This window comes from Rhinatrema bivittatum, chromosome 3, assembly GCF_901001135.1.
Source record: "Rhinatrema bivittatum chromosome 3, aRhiBiv1.1, whole genome shotgun sequence".
NCBI lineage: Eukaryota > Metazoa > Chordata > Amphibia > Gymnophiona > Rhinatrematidae > Rhinatrema > Rhinatrema bivittatum.
Genome location: NC_042617.1, coordinates 247,912,386 through 247,929,901, shown reverse-complemented (window position 1 = coordinate 247,929,901; position 17,516 = coordinate 247,912,386). Strand labels below are relative to the sequence as shown.

Below are 17,516 nucleotides of genomic sequence, written 5' to 3'. Positions count from 1 at the left end.
TACAAAAACTAATAAGGCCTCCAGGATTACCACATGATTATTAATGTCCTTGTAATGGAAGTAAGCCCTTGTGCTATGGCATGGTTGATGCAACCTAGCAGGCAGACATGACCTGGTCTGGGCCAAGTTGAAGCTTTGCCTATACCACCCCCGTTCCCTGCAGGTTGATCCCTTGGATTCTGGGGGCTGGTAGGACTTAGGAGGGGCCTGAGAGTGGTCAGAAAGAGAGTCCAGAAAGAGACTAAGGTCAGGGTTGCATCAATTACAGAGGTATCAGATTCAGGCCAAGGGTCAAGGCAAGCAGCAGAGTGCAGTCAAGGTCTGTGGCAAGGGTCAGATCCAGATGAGCAGGCAGAAGGACTGGACTAGGCAAGGCGGGATGAGGCAGGGCAGGCTGGACAAAGCAGGGCAGGAACCAAGGCAGGAGTAACATGCACTGCAACCAAGCAGGGAGACCTGTTGCTGAGTCTATCCTCTGGAGTGCAGCTGAGCCTTTTATATCTAGTGGTGTGATGTCATTGCTGCGTGCTGTCAGCCGGGTTTCCAGCCGTGGGATCTTTATAAAGTGCTGCACCGCACATGCACATGCTTAAGGGAGCCCAGGAAGCAGTGCTGCTGACGGTGTCATTGAGGCATTCCTGCCTCTTCGGAGGCTGTCAGTGTCCTGGAGTGAGTGCTGCCAGTAGTGGGACAACCCCATGACCAGCAAACCTTATAGTCTTTTGTCACAGTCTGTTCAGACTTTACGTAAAAACTCAGTAAAAAGTCCATAATCTTGATTGTTCCATCCAAGCTACAGCTCTCCAAATTTTCTCTAAGGTGATGCTCCAAGGAAAAGGCACCGCTAGTTAATCTCCATCCATTTGGCTCCCACAAAAGCTGGAGTAGATTTCAACAACTCTGCAGCCACTATGCCTCCAACTGCCCCAATACTCTATTCCAGGGACTTCTCCACCTGGGAGACCTCAACGCTTCTGCTGGAATTCAAACCAGCAAGTCTTGCTTTGTTCGGAGTACTTGACACCAGCACTTTACCTCTACTCGGAGCTGCACTAACTGCCACTTCAGACATTGACGACTCTGCACCAATACCAGATCTGCCACTACTAGTGGTTTAAGGGATAACCAAAAATCTGGAATAATGTTTCTAAGTCTGGGAGAGCTTCAGAGACCTCAACTCTGAGCTTCCCAAGGACATCATTAAAGCTTGCTCATCCCATTGCTGGATAATAAAGAAGACCAAGGGTTGCCTTCATGGCTAGAAAGGTAAGGACGGAAAGCTTCATGGTTTGTCTTTCCTCTTTACTATGGGGCGGATTTTAAAACGAGCGCGAATAGCCTACTTTTGTTTGCGCTCCAGGCGCAAACAAAAGTACGCTGGATTTTAGTAGATACGCGCGGAGCCGCGCGTATCCGCTAAAATCCTGGATCGGCGCGCGCAAGGCTATCGATTTCGTATAGCCGGCGCGCGCCGAGCCGCGCAGCCTACCCCCGTTCCCTCCAAGGCCGCTCCGAAATCGGAGCGGCCTCGGAGGGAACTTTCCTTTGCCCTCCCCTCACCTTCCCCTCCCTTCCCCTACCTAACCCACCCGCCCGGCCCTGTCTAAACCCCCCCCTTACCTTTGTCGGGGGATTTACGCCTCCCTCCGGGAGGCATAAATCCCCGCGTGCCAGCGGGCCTCCTGCGCGCCGGGCCGCGACCTGGGGGCGGGTACGGAGGGCGCGGCCACGCCCCCGGACCGCCCCGGGCCGTAGCCACGCCCCCGTACCCGCCCCCAAAACGCTGCCGACACGCCCCCGAAACGCCGCGACGACCGGGCCCGCCCCCTGACACGCCCCCCCTCGGAGAACCCCGGGACTTACGCGAGTCCCGGGGCTCTGCGCGCGCCGGGAGGCCTATGTAAAATAGGCTTCCCGGCGCGCAGGGCCCTGCTCGCGTAAATCCGCCCGGTTTTGGGCGGATTTACGCGAGCAGGGCTCTGAAAATCCGCCCCTATGAGTACAGAGAAAGGTAATAGGCAAAAATATTTAGCAAGAAACAATTCTGATTTGGGGAAACAGGAATGCCAGCAGTCAGCATCTGGTCAATTTCACCATCTTGACTCCTTCCTCAAGCTGAAACATTCCCATAAATGTGACATCTTCATCCTTTTCTTTTTATCTTATTTATGAATGGTTGAAATGAGTGCTTAACTTCATAGTGTTGCACTGGAGGTAGACCCTTGGGCTGAGGTGGGGTTGATGCTACCCGTAGCAGGGATCCTACGGGTCCCCACCATCGGCAGGCGGAGTGAGCTGAAGGACAGAGGCCAGCTGGAGAGAGTCAATGGCGTAGTCAGGCAATGCAGAGGTCGTGTCTGAGAAGGCAATCCGACGGAGGGTTAGGAATCAGGAACGAAGGAGAACAGGAGCAGGAGCTTGCAAGGATCAGGAACCAGGAATGCAGGAAAATCACCAGGAGGCAACGAGTGCACGACCAGCGTGGAGACCTGTTGCAAAGGTGATCACTGGAAGCCGAGCCGGGTCTTAAATGCCAGAGCTTTGGCGACATCATCATCCGGGGCCGTGGCTTGGAGAGAGTCAATGGCATAGTCAGGCAATGCAGAGGTCGTGTCTGAGAAGGCAATCCGACGGAGGGTTAGGAATCAGGAACGCAGAAGAACAGGAACAGGAGCTTGCAAAGATCAGGAACCAGGAATGCAGGAGAATCACCAGGAGGCAACGAGTACACGACCAGCGTGGAGACCTGTTGCAAAGGTGATCACTGGAAGCTGAGCCCGGCCTTAAATACCAGAGCTTTGGTGACATCATCATCCGGGGCCGTGGCCAATTTCCCGCTGCAGGCCCTTCATAAGAAACAATGAGGTGCGCGCCTAGGGAGGGGCATGGTGCTGAATGGCACGGAGCGCAGAGATCTGTGGCTGAAGCTGAGGCACCGGGGGTGGCCTGAGGATGGAACTGGCGGCCTACCACTGCCAGAGATGAGGAACTAGGCACTGGATTCGTCAGAGGTGAGGGGTCTGCCGCGGGCCATGGGTCTGCCATGGCCAGCACATGCAACACATAGATTCTCTGCCACTATCCTTGCACAATTCTAACAAATGTTAGCATACCTTAAAAAAAATCTAGCTATGCTCATCATCCTACTCCTATTAAAAAAAATTACAAGCAGGAATCCTGCATTCCTAAATCCAATGCTTCATAAAAGCAAAAAACTGAAAAAGACAAACTGGCAAAATCACTATAGGATTTCTACTAATATAAGTCTAAAAAGGAAGACACCAAGCTCTCGGCACTGGCATCTCCCTTGTCGCTCAGACCTACAGTCACAGACAAGGGTGGAATGGAGATATAAAAGTCTGATTTGGAGACTGACCTTCTCACAATGCTTTCTGAAAATAAAGGATCCAACATTGAAATTATCCAAAAAGTGGAGATGATGGAGAAAATCCTTCCAAAGAAAATAGGAGAAAGCAGAAGCAAGAATGAGTGCCACAGAGGACCATACACAGAAACAAACAGTTCAAAATGAAACATTTTAGAAAAGAAATGGATATTCTGAATGTCAGATCATAGGACAGGGAAAATGGAGACCACTGATCTATGATTCAAATATTCATACATCCCAAGGAGTGTAGACACTAGAGACATCATCTTATAAGAAAACTATTACTGGAATGCATCCCAAGAATCTCTGAAACTACTATCAGTATATGAGACAGAATGGGACCACAGAGAGCTGCAAACCAGACCCAGATAAAGAAAGTGACCAAGAGCCCTGCTCAGATTTCATGACAAAACTATATCATCCAACAGGCAAGGAGGATGTAACAGGTAAATTACAACTGGAGTGTTTGGATCAATCCAGACCTCAGCACAGAGACAGTAAAAAGAAGATGGGGCCACTACAAATACAGAGCAGAGCTAATTGAACTGAGAATACAAGCAGCAATATCATTCCCAGCCAAAATTTGCCATCTTCAACAACGGAAGCTGAATGTTACATTAAGGAGCTAAAGATGACAGAGGAAAACAGAGCTGGGAATTACTTCAAAGCTGCCAAAAACAACAACACGGAAAAAGGAATATGGCAAAAGCCCTACCATCTGGATGAAGGAATCCCAATCAAGAGCTGAAATAACATGAATCAACATTGAAACATGGACATTTGTGTAGATAAATATACATAGAAATGATGGCAAAAAAGGACCAAATGGTCCATCCAGTCTGCCCAGCAAGCTTATGGTAGCATCAGCTGCGCCATACAGGTCTCCCCTATAATGGGGCATCAGGGGATGGCATCTAACGCACCATACAAGTTATCCCCATACTTAGTTTCTCAAACCATCAAAGGCAGGGCCCTAGTTGGTTGCTGTCTGAGTCCAGTTCCCCATTACCTTTTGCCATTGAAGCAGAGAGCAATGTTGGACTTGCATCACAAGTATAAGGCTTATTAATTAAGGGTAGTAACAGCCGCATCAGCAAGTTACCCCCATGCTTATTTGTTTTCCCAGACCGCATAATTCAATTTCCTTGTTGGTTGCTGCTGAAACTAATTCCCCTTTTCCTCTTTTCTCCCTGCTATTAAAGGAGAGAGCAATAGAGATGCATCAACAGTATGAAGGCTTAATGGTTAACGGTAGTAACCATCAAACCAGCAAGTTCCCTCATGCAATCTTTTCCTCATTTCTATCCTCTAGCCTTTTGAGATCCACAGTGTTTATCCCATGCCTCTTTGATATCTTTCACCATTTTTGTCTTCACCACCTCCTCCAGAAGGGCATTCCAGGCATCCACCATTCTCTCCATGAAGAAATATTTCCTGATGTTGGTTCTGAGTCATCCTCCTTGGAGTTTCATTTTATGACCCCTAGTTCTACTGATTTCTTTCCAATGGAGAAGGTTTGTCAATATCCTATATCCATCACAACATGGCTTTCGCAAAAACAACAGTACTGAAACACTACTGCTTGCCCTAACAGATAACATCATGAGAGGCTTTGACAGCGGGAAGCGGTACATCCTAATGATGCTTGACCTATCAGCAGCATTTGATACTGTAAATCACAACATCCTACTAAATAGATTAGAAGAAATAGGCTTAAGTAATAAAACAATCAAATGGTTCCAATCATACCTAGACAACAGATACAACCAAGTGCAGATAAAAGATGTAATGTCAAATAAAATAAAACTTCAAACTGGAGTCCCACAGGGATCAGCTTTATCGGCCACCCTATTCAACATATACCTACTACCACTTTGTCACTTTCTAGCTGGTCTAAGCATCTCACACTACATTTACGCTGATGATATCCAAATAATCATACCCATTGACGATACAATCGAAAAGACCCTGAACATAGCTAATATGTATCTGGATATCATCAAACAATTACTAAACCAGATGGAACTAGTGATTAACGTAGAGAAAACAGAATTCCTACTCTTGGAACACAAAAACATTGAAATCATCCAAAACCCTATCACACTCAAAAACAACTAAAAAATTAAACTAACTGAGAAAGTGAGAAACCTCGGAGTAATAATTGACACAGAACTGAACCTAAAACAACACATATCATTAAAAGTAAGGGAAGGATACGCTAAACTCATGACCCTCAGAAGACTAAAACCTCTACTGACAACAAGTAACTTCCATTCAGTGTTACAAGCTCTTATTTTCGCAAGCACGGATTACTGTAATGCCATCCTACTTGGTTTACCATACACAACAATTAGACCACTCCAAATAATGCAGAACACGGCTGCCAGAATTCTGACTGGTAAAAGTAAAAGAGACCACATCACGGAAACCCTGATGGAATTACATTGGCTACCCATTGAGCAAAGAATACAGTATAAAACCCTTTGTACAATACATAAGCTAATACATAATGAAAATGCTGATTGGTTGAATACAGCCCTCCATGTACACGTCCCTAACAGAAACCTGAGATCAGCTAATAAAGCCTTACTGTCCATCCCCTTAATCAAAACAGCCAAACTAACCCAAGTAAGGGAAAGAGCGCTCTCCTTAGCAGGTCCTATGCTATGGAACTCCATGCCCGTCGCGATCCGATTACAAAGAGACATCAAAACCTTCAGAAAACATTTAAAAACATGGTTATTTAAACAGGCATACAACAAAGAGAAAGGAGAGTAGAACACTGGGAAAAAGAAAAGTGATTGGCAGCACACCCTAAACACACTACCCAAATCAACACGGGTACATATTCTATTTTAATCTTAAATTTCTAGAATAAGATGACATAGATTCTCTTTTGTTCCCGCTCAAAATAAACGGACATAACATAACACATCTAATTATGAGTTTTTATAACTACTTTTGTTATCGTAAAATCTTGGCACATGTATAGTGATAGAATTCGTAATCTGTTCCAATTTTAATATTTGTGCCTTATTGTAAACCATTATGATGGTACCTAACTTAATGACGGTATAGAAAAGTTTTTAAATAAATAAATAAATAAATACATTTGTGCATCATTAAAACCTTTCAGGTATCTGAAGGTCTGTATCATATCTCCCCTGCACCTTCTCTCCTCCAGGATTATACATATTTAAGTCCTTCAGTCTCTCCTCATAAGTCGATTGATGGAGACCCCCACCATTTTGATTGCCCTTCTCTGCACTACCTCCATCCTGCGTCTGTCCCTTTTGAGATACCCAAAGAAGCTCGGACATCCGAAGAGAGAAAGAAAAAACATAGAGATAAATTTTCTTAACATAAATGTATATGAATGGCTTTAATGGAAAAACTGTCTTTGGTACGACTTAAATGATAGGGTGAAATTAGGGGAATGTGTAAGTGTTCTGAATCTGTGTTGACTGGAGAAGAAGGGGTCAACCTGATTTCTGTTCTGAATGGAGGTAGGGATGAGTTGATCCTCCAGGGTGAGCATGACGTGAGAATAGAGAGAGGAAGAGCCAGAGTCAAGTCTAGCCTATGGCTTCAGCTATAGGCAGCATCCAGTAGGGGGCACCACTGCTACCTTACAATGTAGCTGAAGAGATGCCTCCCTTCTCCTGATGTAGACCTTGGGGCTAGCTCTACTATCTCAGGGAGAAGACTGCTGCTCCTGGGGTCCCCCATCCTCTTAACTGTCCTTGGGAGTGGGGGTGGGGTGGGGTGGGAGGGCATTAAGGCAATCATTCCTGGCTATGGTCTTTGGGGAGCTCATTGGACCACAGTAACCTGCCTTCAGCAGCACTGTTGCCGTATTGCCTAGTTGCCTAAATGTGCAGGAAATGGAGCAGCATTGGCCACATGAGCTTAGTTAGGACAGCACTTGCCTGTGTGGTTGAAAGAAGGAAGTAGTGGAAGAAAGAAGCAGAAGGCAGTGCAACATTGGTCCCGCGGCCCAAAGAAGTAATCTGTTGGCTACGGGTGCTGAAGGGGCATGCTGCTGCTGCTACTTCTGCTCAGAGGGGGAGCATGTGTGTCTGAATATGTAGTATGTAATCCATGCTATAATTCGGAAGCAGCAGCATATAAATTTTAAATAAATAAAAATGAGAGGATGTGTGAGTGAGAAAGAGAGCATGTATGAAAGACAGCATTAATGAGCATGACAGAACATGAGAGAGAGTGTGTGAGAGAAAGCATGTGTGTGAATGAGCATGTGCGTATGATAGAGAGCATGTGTGATTGAGCATGTGTGACAGTGTGTAAGAGATTGAGCATGTGTGCAAGACCGAGCATGTGTGTATGATCGCGTGAGTGAGCATGTTTTTGTATATGAGAAAGAAGAAAGTATGTGCACAACAAATCCCCCCACCATTAATCCACAGCAATCTGAATGACTGGAATCAATAGTTTCTAAGTATGGAGAGTGGTTCATTTTTTTTATGCATTTTTAATTATTAGATGTTATATTCATTAGCTATTTTAAAATGTTTACTCTTTTTATTGGTTTGGTTTTACTGTTATTAATGATTATATTTTTTTTTTATTGACTGATGTTTTATGAGGAATGATGATGTTTCTGTTTTTCTATTGTTGCACTGCATACAGAGTCTGGCTTATTGTGGTTTCCAATTCAGTTTTTATCTGCGCGTTGCTATTTATACTTTATAGTTTCTTTATTCTATATTTGGTGAGGGTATGTGTTCTGCATATGTAACTGAGATGAAATATTCTGCTAGCATGTTGTTTCTGTGTAGGGATCTATAGTAGCTTAACTTGTTCTGTTGTATTTAGGGACTATGGTCACACTTGTATCTATTTATACATTATAATAGTAATGGTGTTATGCTTTAAATTAAAAAAAAATGTAATGGAGTCTTCTAGCTCTTAGAATCATATATTGTGCATGAGGTGAAGGTGAATTTTTCACTTGGCTACAGGTGCCAAACTACTTGGCTACAGCTCTGGGAAGAGTTTGTTTGGATGATCTTAGCTTTGGCTGATACCCAGTTTGATGTGGGAGAGTGACCAGGCAAGAGAGGAAAGGAATCTCATCCTTCAGATAGGAGGCCAGGAACTTTGAAGAATGATGAGAGATCAACCACAAAAGTCCCCAATAGTGACTGGAAGCAAAAGGGCTTTGTAGTGAAAACATTATGGTGTTTAGGGTCCAGATCCACTGACAGTGGGAAAAGGCCCTGAGGAACCAAAGTAGCAAGTGAGTGGAAAGGGGAGACCTGAAAAAATGGTCCAAGGCCAAGAGGAAACTTGGAAGCAACAGGATTCTCTGATAAAAAGCTAAGAGAGTCGAGTAAGGAATCCATGCTGGGAGTGAGCACAAGGCACATGGTATTTATGATGGTGAGAGCATCATAGGGCATTTAGGTCCCCAATCTGGCAGAGAGAATAAAAGGCATGTGATCCCCTACCAGCTGGGAGCTATATTCCCCCAAGTACAAGGAAGCTCTCACACTGGCAGAGCTCAATAGAGTCAGAGAGAGAAGGGGTTTTCCATGGAACAGCCAGCTGTTCTGAGCAAAGCTGAATAGGGAAGGGTCTCCTCTGCAGAATGGAGAGTAGTAGGGTAAAGTTCTATTTTAAGCCATTGCATCAGATTTGCATGCAGAGGCAAACCAAAGAAAAGGCACCCCCTTATCCCTCCCCAAAAGAGAAGGGTTGGTGATGCCAGAAAAGAGACAGATCCACCATCAGGATTAAGGCATATGGGGACAGGAGCAAGCACAAACTAGACTATAGGACGATATAAGAAAGGAAGTATTATAGACAATGAAGTAGAGGAAGAGGAAACAAACAGACACATTTTAAAACAAGTCCAGGAGAGAGGCAATAGCGTGGTCAGGCGAAGCAGAGGACTGGACTAGGAGATGATCAGTAGCAAGGTCAGGCAAAGCAGAGGTCTGGACTAGGAGATGATCAGTAGCGAGGTCAGGCAAAGCAGAGATCTGGACTAGGAGATGATCAGTAGCATGGTCAGGTGAAGCAGAGGTCTGTACTAGGAGATGATCAGTAGTGAGGTCAAGCAAAGCAGAGGTCTGGACTAGGAGATGATCAGTAGCGTGGTCAGGTGAAGCAGAGGTCTGGACTAGTTGATGATCAGTAGCGTGATCAGGCAAAGCAGTGGTCGGGTCCAGAAGAAGATCAAAAGCGCAGTCAGGCGAAGCAGTGATCGGGTCCAGGAAAAGATCAATAGCGTAGTCAGGCAAAGCAGTGGTCAGGTCCAGGAGAAGATCAGTCCATAAGGTAAGCTGGGTAGCATGAACACAGGAACGAAGAAGACAAACCAGGAACGGGAACTCGAAGGGATCAGGAACCAGGAACACGAGGGAATCACCAGGAGGCAATGAAGTATACGACCAACGTGGAGACCTGTTGCAAAGGCGACTAACAGGAGCTGAGCCCGGCCTTATATACTGGAGCCTCAGCGACGTCATCATCCGGCTGCGGGCCCTTTAAAGAAAGCAGAGATGTGTGCACGCCTAGGGGAGGGGCGCGGCACTGGACAGCGGCGTCTCTCCGTGAACCCCGCGGAGAGGCCTGCCGCAGAGCACAGGAGTCCGTCGTAGAACCAGGAGCCCTCATCTTTATTTCCTCGTTGGCGCGAACCACAGGGGCGTCCCCCTGAGATGACGACACGCTGCTTCTTTCAGGTGCTATCAGGAAACCGGTACTCGCTTCTCGAGGGCCCATGTTCTCTGAGTCACTGCCTGCATCTTCAAACCCTTCTACTTGGAAGACTTCACTAACAGTTTCCATTTGTGAGTACAACTACCATCTATTCCACAGTACTGCTTCACTGGAACCAGGTACTCGCTCCTCGAGGGCCTGCCCTCTGTTCCAGTGCCAGATCTCTTGTCTAGTGGAATCGCTGTCTGAATACAATACCACTGAGTCTTTCTACTCTAAGGAATCAGGTACTCGCTTCTCGAAGGCCTGCTCTCCCTGTCTCGGAGCTTCTCCTATTCTACCTGGGACTCTGTATGTTTCTCACTGTGTACTCATAACACGCAGTATCTTTCCACTACAGCACAGCCAAGCAGAGGTTTCGCTGTTCCAGCGTCCTGTGGGATACCCGCCCAGCCGGGCCCAACATCTACTACCCACTACTGCCACCTCTGGTGGTTTCCAAAACTGTTTAATAAAAGATTCAAATCTGTGTTTGTGTGTCCAGAGTCTAGCCTGACACTGTGGTCTCTCACGGGACTGCCCCCCGTGGGCATGGTCAGCTGCCACAGTGTCCAAGGTTCCACGCAAACATCAATAACCATAACAATAAAAATCTCCATTTTGAACCTAAATGCTCCTAACAAATCAAAAGTCACATTATATAGTAATCATATGTTAAACTATTGTATGATGCAGTGGGCATTTATGTTTTTGGGGAAAACAACTTACCAAAACAGAAAGTAAAGAACTTATAAATAATTTTAAAATGTTCAATGACTGACATACAGAGAACCAAAAAACCAGGGACCAGAGACTACACTTTCTGTTCAGAAAGAATGAAACCTACCCCAGAATCCACTCTCTCCTAATTAGAAAGGGACAGACAAAATTGGTTAAAAAGATTGCAGTTCATGCAATCACAGAAGCCAACCATGCCCTAGTACAAATAAATTCAGATTTTAAAACAAAGCATATCAGAACAATTCGAAAGCTTGAAGAACTAATGTGTCACTCACCAAGACCTTGGTGTCTGTTGTGGGATGGAGAAGGCCTGAGAAACATATATGATAATTAATGATGCAGAAAAGGGCCCATCCAGTTTACTTTCAGAAGTAGAGAAGGTTTTCATGTGAGCGAAATTGAGATCTCATCTACAGTAGGAGGAAAAAAGAAAGGAACAGGGAATTAGTCCAACTGCAAGAAGAGCTTGACTCACTCAAAAAAATAATACAAAAGAGAATATGTTGAAAATTGCTGGAAATCAGCAATGATTGTACTCATCAAGCAGGTATATTTGGAGATACAGGTAGATCGTTAAAGATTATATCTGGTAAACTTAGTCACAATGGGGCCCATATTCAACCTGCAGATAGCCAGGACTTATCCAGCAATCTAGCGGCCGCTGAATATCTGCTCAAGTTCAGCATTCACTAGATAGCTGGATAAGTCATTTATCCGGTCATCTGGCTCGATGACTACCTTGGCAGCGGGCAGCTCGAAGTGGCATTACTTAGCTGGATAACATATCCGGCTAAATAGCAATAATGGACTAAGTCTAGATGTGCTATTGAGCACGTCTACACTCAGAAGCATTACACTTCTCCAACTAAGTCCTGTTTGTATTGTGGATATGAAGTGCCATAGCCATGCTGCTGAATATCCTGAAATAGACTGGAAAAGATGGTGCTCTTTTTCTATATAGCAAAATCAAATAGAAACATGATGGCAGTAAAAGACCATTACGGCCTCTCTAGTCTGCCATCCAGATAACACTTATCTGGCTAAGTTACTTAGCAGGCTGGCTTCTCAATATCTAACCCAATATCATCTCTAATCATAATTACTCAGAGATACCATAAAGGTATCATCAATTAACATTAAGATACCATTAGTCCCGTTTTCGCTTCAGCTACCTCCTCAGTGCTGGTAAGCAATTTACTCCTCCTACTTCTAGAAACTTCCAAGATGGGCAGATCACTACTGTTTGGGATTCGCATAAACTTACAATCTCTGTGGAGGAATCAAGTTTAGAGTGAGATAAAGTTGGATTCTTGTTGGTTTACAATGACTGTGCCAAAGAGAAAATAAGGTGAAAAAGGAGAACACGATTTATACAGTGCCGTGTACAAACCAAGGGAATATTTTTTTAACTTTATTTTTGGTTTCTATATTGTAAAGCCTTAATCAACAAAGCTACTATGCTATAGCATAATCCCCCAAGACAGAACACTAGGTAGATAGAGAGAATGACTTCTATACCGCTGGTTCATTTTTTTAAAACATTATCAAAATTAAATAAGCCCAAGGGTGACAACCCAGAATATGATGAGATCCATCTACTTGTCAAATTTCTAAGCTTTTCATAAAAGGTGGGAAAAAATAAGACGAATAGATGGTGCTCTTTTTCTATATAGCAAAATCAAAAAGAAACATGATGGCAGTAAAAGACCATTACGGCCTATCCAGTCTGCCATCCACACCAACTACTCAGCTTTACAATCCCTACCACTCCCTCGGAGTTCCTCTGTGTTTATCCCATGGCTTCTTGAGTATAGAAATACTTTGAACAATTTGTGGCCCCCAGATAGGCAATCTCAAAAAGGTGGGTGGTCATCTCAACTATTTGATAAGAACAAGGGGGTCAATTTACAAAGGGTTCATGTGCTTAACCTTGAAGCCAATGTACTAAACAGCACTATTTTGTATGCGGTAATCAGCTTTTTTCATGCATTATCTATCTACTGGGATTTACGTGCAAATGAGCTCAGAAATACTCATATGCCACAAACTGCAAAGAGTCACATTATAAAATTTTATTAAAAAGATACATTACATCAGCAAAGCAGCACTGTCTGCACAAGACTAACTCCCCACCACGCTAGAGAGGCTGTAGAAAGGAAGGTAACTTCCTCCACGTGTGGTAGGAATACAAAGTAATCCAATCCTATCATAGCAAGAGAGTGAGAAATTAGATTGAGAGAGTTACAGTTCTAGTTTGAATCTGAGCCAAATTACTTTTTTATTAGACTATGCTAAACACCCCAAGCTGACCTGATACCTACTATAAGCAACCAGAATAACAATAGCTAAAAAATGGAAAACAAAAGAAGGACTAAAACCAGAATATTGGCTTTCCAAAGGCTGGAAAATCATCAGACTATAAATCATCATAGCATGTCTGAGAGCCCAGTAAGAGCAATGCATGCATATTGGGTCCCCACTTCGTGCAGACAATACACAACTGACTGACGGCTAGACACACATAGGGCCAGATTTTCAAAGGGGTACGCGCGTACCCCCCAAAAACCTGGCCGAAGTACCCCCTGCGCGTGCCGAGCCTATGTTGAGTAGGCTCGGCGGCGCGCAGGCCCCGGGACGCACATAAGTCCCATGGAAGGAGAAGAAGATTTGTGGCACCCTACCATCATCAAGATGTTGAAGAGAGGAGTATGGAGGTGCCATCCATGAACAAACAAGGGAAGAAAGGAGAATGACTGCACAACTTGACTAAGGTATGAAAAATGGAACTTTATTTAAAGACACTTAAATTGGAAAAAGATTATCCTACCCACCAAATGCTGGGAGGAAGTTCCAAAAAATCCCATTAATTGGACTGGATTAGAGATAAGAAATGTATTGGACATCAGTAACAGACAACATTAACTGGAAGCTGAAAGTCACACATTTATTAGAAGATCTGAAGCTGTAAAATGGATTTAAATAACACAAACTCATAACAGAACATTTTTTATCAACATTCCATCATTAATCAGTAAAAGTTAAGTTGGAAACCACTAAATGCTTCCAGCATGATTATATTGAGGCCAGGCACCACTGGGTATGCAAACTGCAATTGCACAGGGTGGCACATCCGGTAGGGCGGTGTCGGGAGCAGGGAGAAGCCTGTGCTGCTGTCAGTGTACCCGATCCCAAAAGCAGCAGAAGAGGAGACCCGTGCTGCCGCCAGGGGACCCAATCCCGCTAGAGACGGAAGAAGGAGGTCCATAGTGCCACTGGTGGAACTGATTGCACTGGTGGCAGAAGAGGAGGTGCAAGGTGACACCGGTGGACCCAGTCCCACCAGAGGTGAAAGGAGATCCATGGTGCCGCCAGTGGACCCAATCCCACCAGTGGTGAAAGGAGATCCATGGTGCCACCCGTGGACTCAATCCCCCTAGTGGCAGAAGAAAAAGGATACTACAGCAGAGGAAGCCCTTCTGCAGTTCCTCCTCCGGTGTTAATCTCACGATATTGAACACTCACGGTGCTACAACTTCCTGTATTCTCGTGAGATGAGAATACAAGAGTGTTCAATTACTGCGGTGCCAGCACAAGAAGCAGAAGGGCTGCTCTCCACAAAGTGCAAGGTACAGGCAGGCAGCAGCAGCGGAGAAGGAATGAATGTATGCATGTGTGAGTAAATGGGAGTTTGCCTGTGATGAGTGAGTGTGAATGGGAGGCTGCCTGTGATGGGCGAGTGTGTGTGTATGTGTGTGTGTGTGTATGTGAATGGGAGACTGCCTGGGATGGGTGTGTGTGTGTGTGTGAATGGGAGGCTGCCTGGGATGGGGGTGTGTGTGAATGGGAGGCTGCCTGGGATGTGTGTGTGTGTGTGTGAATGGGAGGCTGCCTGGGATGTGTGTGTGTGTGTGTGTGTGTGTGTGTGTGTATGTGAATGGGAGGTTGCCTGGGATGGGTGTGTGTGTGTGTGTGTGTGTGTATATGTGTGTGAATGGGAGGCTGCCTGCGATTGGTATGTGTGTATGTGTGTTGTGTGAATGAGAGGCTGTCTGGGATGTGTGTGTGTGTGTGTGTGTGTGTGAATGGGAGACTTCCTGGGATGGGGGGGTGTGAATGGGAGGCTGCCTGTGATAGGTTGTGTGTGTGTGTGTGTGTGTGTGTGTTTGAATGGAAGGCTGCCTGGGATGGGTGTGTGTGTGTGTGTGTGAATGGGAGGTTGCCTGGCGTAGGTGTGTGTGTGTGTGTGTGAATAGGAGGCTGCCTGGGATGGGTGTGTGTATGTGTATATGTGAGAGAGAGAGAAAATGGGGGGTGCAAGTGGATTCCCGCCTGCCAGCAGCTGGAATGAAGATGAGGGCCTGGGGCTGCTGGTAAATGCCAACCAAAGAAGAGCTGGAGACACCTGCGGGTTTGTCTGAGAGGGAGCGTATGTGTGTATGAGCTTGGATCTCTGTGTGTGTGTGTGTGTGTGTGTGTGTATGAGAAAGGAGAAAGTTTGTGCATCCCACTCCCTCTACTCCACGACAATCCCAGGGTGACTGGAAATGAAAGTTCCCAGGTATGGAGAGCGTGGATTTTTAAAATCCTTTTTAGTTTTATTTTTCAGGTGTTATTTGCTGTGTCTGCTGTTTTGAAATATTTTATTGGTGTTTGGGACATTTAAAAACACTTGTATATGAGTTTTTAATTATTTGATCTTTTAGTATTCAGCCTTTTTTCAAATAATATTATTAGTATGTTTTTAGTATTATTATGTATGTATTTATTTTATTTCTTGATTTTATTATTTGATGTTTGAAGAACGGTGATGGTTCTGTTTTTTTCATTGTTGCACTGCATAGTGTGTGGCTTCTTGTAGTTTCCAGTTCAGTTTTTGTGTGCATGTTTGTATTTCTACTTTACATTTGCTCTGTTCTGTATTTGGTGAGGATTTGTTTATGTTCTGCATGTGTGACTGAGGTGAGGCATTTTCCTAATAGGAAGTGTATTAGTATATTCAAGCTTTCAGAGGGCCAAGCCAACACCAAACACATCACAATAAGTCGAATACCATATGGGTTTGAAGTGTGTGTTTGCAGGATTTCTGGTTGGCATCACAGCAGTGCATGTACATATAGGGGCAGATTTTCAAAGGGGTACGCGCGTACCCCCCGAAAACCTGCCCCAAGCTCCCCCTGCGTTCACCGAGCCTATGTTGAATAGGCTCGGCGGCGCACGCAAGCCCCGGGACGCATGTAAGCCCCGGGGCTTTCCTGGGGGGGCATGTCGGGGGACATATCGCGGCAGCGTGTCATCTGGGGGCGGGGCTGTGGGCGTGGTTCCGATCTGGGGGCGTTTCGGGCGTGGCCGAGGCCTTCGAAAATTCTCCCGAGCTGGAGAATTGCGCGCCGGCAGCCGGCCTGGCGCACGCAATTTACGCCTGCCTCGGGTAGGCATAACTTTGCCAACAAAGGTAGGGGGGGTTTAGGTAGGGGAAGGGAGGGGAAGGTGCTGGGGGTGGAAGGAAAGTTCCCTTCCACGGAGGGCATGGGGGCAGGCTGCATGGCTCGGCGCGCGCAGGCTGCCAATTTTGCGCAGCCTTGCGTGCGCCGACCCCAGATTTTACAAGATATGTGCGGCTATGCGCGTATCTATTAAAATCCGGCGTACTTTTGTTTGCACCGGTCGCGCGAACAAAAGTACGCGCGGGCGCAGTTTTTTTACATCTACCCCATAATGTAAGTGATATTTTTATGTCAGTAAACTGTACATTTGATATTTTTCATGCAAAATATAAATTCATAACTCTTAACTGTGTGTGTGGAATGGGGCGGGGGGCATTGTGCAAGGCAATAAGGTTCACCTAATACCCTTGCACCAGCCATTGGTTCGGGGGAGGGGGGGATGTCAGTTTTTAAGGTTTGTATCAGTGAAGGGTCCTGGGCTTTTTTTTGTGTGTGCACAAGACAGAGAATGAATGAATGGGGGGAGGGGGTGTGCAGCACAGTAATTGTTCGCCCAGGGCAGCAAAAAACCTATCACCGGCCCTGATTATATGACTGCCGTTTACAAGAGACTTTTAATACTGAATTGATTATTAACCAAAGCTTAGGGCCTAGGAGGTAATCTTTTCCCCCCAGCAGGGAATTCTGGACTTTCAGAGTGTAACAACATCAGAAGAGGACGTTACCAGCTTAACCCTTGGGGGGGAGTCCTGCGAGGGGCCACTAGCTCAGGGGTTACATAAATAGTTAGAAAAATTAAAACAAGAAGATACAAAGGATTCTAGGATCAGCCCCTTCCATTCCCTTTTCTTTCTTTCTTCTTCTTTTTTCTTTTCCTTTCACTCTGATTTCAGGCCCCAGGTTGGCTGATTTCTTTGCACTGTCACCCTAAGGGTCACTCAGAATGTCTGGGTTTCCTTTGGAAGTAGATTTTTATATGGAATTTGTTGCCAGAGGATGTGGTTGGTGCAGTTAGTGTAGCTGTATTCAGAAAAGGTTTGGATAAGTTCTTGGAGGAGAAGTCCTTTAACTGCTATTAATCAAGTTTACTTAGGGAATAGCCACTGCTATTAATTGCATCAGTAGCATGGGATCTTCTTGGTGTTTGGGTACTTGCCAGGTTCTTATGGCCTGGATTGGCCTCTGTTGGAAACAGGATGCTGGGCTTGATGGACCCT

General features: G+C 45.4%; 2 protein-coding genes across 4 annotated transcripts in view; one reads left to right on the top strand and one right to left on the bottom strand.

The window, feature by feature from the left end:
• Positions 1-17,516, top strand: part of GPATCH11 (G-patch domain containing 11) — a 1,168,394-nt gene that overhangs the window by 689,964 nt on the left and 460,914 nt on the right. The gene's annotated exons all lie outside the window — the stretch shown is intronic.
• IPCEF1 (interaction protein for cytohesin exchange factors 1) overlaps positions 1-17,516 on the bottom strand; it is a 308,348-nt gene that overhangs the window by 279,895 nt on the left and 10,937 nt on the right. For all 3 annotated transcript variants that reach the window (XM_029594417.1, XM_029594415.1, XM_029594416.1), the window contains exon 3: positions 11,131-11,265. The gene's annotated coding sequence lies outside the window, so the exon portion shown is untranslated. The remainder of the gene's footprint in view (positions 1-11,130; positions 11,266-17,516) is intronic.